The sequence below is a fragment of the Elephantulus edwardii genome, unplaced genomic scaffold (genome assembly GCF_000299155.1).
Source record: "Elephantulus edwardii isolate Elephantulus edwardi_28Jun2011 unplaced genomic scaffold, EleEdw1.0 scaffold00153, whole genome shotgun sequence".
NCBI classification, from domain to species: Eukaryota; Metazoa; Chordata; class Mammalia; order Macroscelidea; family Macroscelididae; genus Elephantulus; species Elephantulus edwardii.
Genome location: NW_006399903.1, coordinates 1,231,778 through 1,236,182, shown reverse-complemented (window position 1 = coordinate 1,236,182; position 4,405 = coordinate 1,231,778).

Below are 4,405 nucleotides of genomic sequence, written 5' to 3'. Positions count from 1 at the left end.
GGAACATGGCTTACTTCCTAGTAACACAAAGACCTAGGGAAGGTATCCATGTCTGTAAAAGTTTAAATAATTACCTTTGGATTTGACATTGTGATGGGGCAATGACAAAGCCCTTGGTTGCTCAATTTAAAGTTCATCAGTTTGAACCAACGTGGAAGCTCAATGGCAGTTAAAAAGCTGATGATCTGTTCCAGTAAAAGTTTTAGCCTCAAATGTCCCATAAGGCAGTTACCTCTCTGTTTCATCGGAGAGGAAAAAGAAATCTATCAGATGACACCAAACATCACCAACAATATACTTAGAATGTTATCATAGTTAATTACAATTTATATGCAAAGTACCAGGACTATATGGTTGTCATAGTAACTGCTAGCTCTTATTATTTAAAAAAAGAACCAAATAATTTCCTGTAAGTTATTAAAAATTTACAGGACATGTAGTAATTGTTACTACCTCTGGTGGTCTCATGGTAGAAAGCAGCACTGCAGCCCCAAAGGCACACAGTTCAAATTCACCTGTTGCTCTGAGGGAGAAGTATGGGCAATCTCCTCCTGTGTGATTTGTTACCTCTGAAAACTCACTGGTGGGCTGCTACAAGTCGATGCCAACTCAATGCCACATGACAATAAGAAATACCTTCTCTTAACTTGATGTTGTACATCTTCAGCTCTCTAAGAGGTTACCTGTTCCAGGGGTGGCAATAAGGCATCTTTTTGAAGCTAAGAATGTCCAATGTATCTTGCTGACTCTAAGTATTTTATATAACTTTTCTCCTATGTCCATATATTCAATCCTGGAAGAGGACTTCAACTATGTAATGTCTACTCTTTCTTCTTAATCGTCTGTGTGGATAATATGTATTTGTAGGAGCTGTTGAAATCTAAATAAGGCATTTATAAGAATGATATAGTAAAACAATGTAGTAAAACTTCCATAGTGGTTATAAATAAATTATTAATTACATACACATTTATGTATCAAATATACATAATTTATTAAGTAATGGGCATAGTATAAAAATACATTGATTTAAATAAAAAAATCATCTTACAGAAAGTCAAACTTTCTTGCAATGTATCAATATTGAAAATCATACTTGCATTGATTGCTGTTCCTTTTTCTAATTTAATTTCACTCATTTTTATTCTAGGTTAGAAATTATAAACTCAGTTTGATTTTGCATTATTGTATCTATATAACTTATTAATAGAAATTTACCAGAGGGCTGGCTATTTAGGCTTTATTAACTTACAAAGGTATGTGACTGTATAGGTTATAACAAATTATGGCTAATATTGAGAAAGATGGAAATCTCAGAATACTTAATTGTGCTCATGTGAAACCTATACCTAGACCAAGATGCTGCTGTGTAAACAGAACAAGGCAACACTACATAGTTTAAAGTAAAAAAAGGTGTTTGTCAGGGTTGTATCCTGTCTTCATCACAGTTCAATTTGTATGCTGAAAAAATCATTTGAGGTGTTGGACTCTGTGAAGAAGAGGTTGGCACCAGGATTGGAGGAAGACTCATTAAAAGCCTGGGTTATTCAGATAACACAATTTGGCTGGTAGAAAGTTAGAAGAACTTGAAGCAGATACTGCAAAAGACCAAAACCACAGCCTTCAATATGGATTATAGGATAGCATCAAGAAAACAAACTTCTCACTACTGGACCAATACACAACATCATAATAGATGGAGAAAAGATTGAAACTATCAATAACTTCATCTTAATTGAATCCACAATCAATACACCTAGTACTAGTAATCAAGAGATTAGGAGACCTTTTGCATTGCAAAAGTCAGGGAACTCTTCAAATTTCTTAGGAGCAATGGCATCAGTTTGAGGGCTAAAGCAGGCCTGATCCAGGCCATGTTCTTTACAATTGCTTGCTATGCATCAGAGAGCTGGACAGTGACTGAAGATGACAGAAGAAGAATCAATGCCATTGAGTTTTATTCCTGGCAAAGAGTGTTGAACATACCATGGACTGCCAAAAGAATACACATGTTGGTTTGGGAGAGGATGAGTGTGTGTGTGTGTGTGTGTGTGTCTATAAATATATATAAAATGTGCAGTTCAGTTGGATTTGAGCTATAGGTCAGATTGTCCATGCCTTTCTCCCCCGCTTTGCCCTGTGGTGGAGCGGCTAGTAGATTTGAACCAGAGAGATGGAAAAAAAAAGAGAAATAGTGAAAGATTATCTGAGGAGATCAAGGAGTCTAAGAAGAATCTTGACTACAGCTGAGTGAGTCTAAACAATATCATAGAATGCAGTAAAGTTCAACAAAGTATTGTGGATTGGTGCTTCAAAGGATGATCTGAGGTTTGTCATCAGAGTCAAAAACAGCAGGTGCAAGCACAGAGATCATAATCCAGATGTAGAATCAGACAGAAAGTCTTCTGGGTTTGCCAGTTGTTGTTGTTGTGTACCGTGGAGTCTGAACTGACCCACAGCTGACCCTCTGATGGGTTTTCAGAGGAAGTTAATTGCATGGGAGGAGATTACCCATCCTTCTCCGAGGGGCGGCTGGAGGCCTCAAACCGCATGCTTTTGAGATCGCAGTGCAGCTCCTTGCCAGAGTCCACACACATATTCAATGCATGATACATCACTGAGGAAACTGCCCCTTCATCAGATCAGGTAGCGTTAGAAAACTACCTCTAGTCCTGCATCATTAACATCACAGAAATTAAAAGTACAACCCATATGAGAGATTATTCTGAAGATCAAGGCCATCTGGACACACTATGTAAACTATTAGAGCCATTATCATACTGCTTGAACAACTTGTGACTGTTTTCCTTTTCTATTTCTTTGTACTTTCCCTAGCTTCTCTTTTCTCCTCAAACGGTAATTTTTCACCCTTCGAAGCAAGATCATCTGAGCCAAAATACTGGTGTGTTGATTAATATATAGTGAGCTCTGGTGGCAGAGAATACGGAGTGTCCCTGGTAAATCAAAGGGTCTGCCTCTGTGATATTTCAACACTCCCAGCAGATCTGTAGGGGAAAGACAGAGAGTGTCCTATTTGATTTACAGACTCGGGAAGTCAATTTAAGGTCAGATAAGAGTCAGTCCTTATTCAAAGGCAATAATTATATATATATACACATATATATAATATATATGTCTCACAAAAATAATATGAGAAACTGTACTCTTATTAAACAAATACATGTAATAAAATATATTTTACTAAGCAAAAATTAGAAAAACATCTTTTCTAAGATATAGTTTTTCCCTTTCCTTTCCCTTACCTTCAATTGTGAACTATAAAAATCGACAGAATATGACAAAATATTATAATCTTTAATAACACATTATTTCTTCAATTGAAAAGTCATATTGTTACTACAAGACACATTGATCTAAGGGAAAGAATAACTGGAGTCCTGCTTGGCTTGTGGACCAGGCAGAAGCTGCATCATGCTGGGAGTGAAAGATTTCAAGATGATTGTGGAGACGGCATGTGAAAGAGGTTGTTCAGTGGTGGACATCTCCAAGAGCAGATCTAGGGGAAGCAAAACTGTGCTTATGGTGTACCTTTATAAATGCAACTCTGGATTGTGAAAATGCAACAAAAATAAAATTAACGATTAGCTGCATATGCATACCAAAGAGACTAGACTAGACAACAGTGGGTAGGTGGTGTGAATGGAGCATTGTGAGAAGGAAGAGAAGGGTCTATAGGTAAAGACTGTACCCACGACCTCATTCTGAATCTGTGATCCGATTGTTTGATGAAAGATCTTATCAGAAAGCAGAAACTACAAACCATAATTCAATACATGCAAATAATGAATATTAAAGTTTTTCTTTTCCTATGAAATCCCGAAGACTTATACTCGAGTTAGAATAAATATCTAAATCATAAAAAAGTATAAGAATAACACTTTTTAATTTGTGGGTTTTTTAAAAAAATTTAAGCTATGCTTTACTGAGTAATGCATATATATATACATTTGCATTGTACTCATTTGATAATGAGCAGATACTATAAGAAATATGATAATCCGTACATCAGTATTATCCACAAGACCACACTAATATGTGTCTAAACATAGAAATAGCTAGGAAGCTCTCTAGTGGCTTAGTGGGAAGAAGCTGCATTGCAATCCCAAAGGTAAATGGTTCTAATCCACCAGCTGCTGTTCCACAGCAGAAAGAGGGGCTCTCTTCTACTGTGTGACTTACAACTTCTGAAAAGGCACTCACTGAAGGGTCACCTAAGAGCCAGTTATGACTTGATGGTAACCAACAACACACAACAGGCAGTTATGAGAAATGATTGTTTTCTGAAAAAAAAAATTCATTTAGCATTTCCAGTTTAGACATATTCTATAACAGTGCTTTTGATGTTTTCATTTATACTCGTTAATATGTTGTTGTTGTTGTTGTT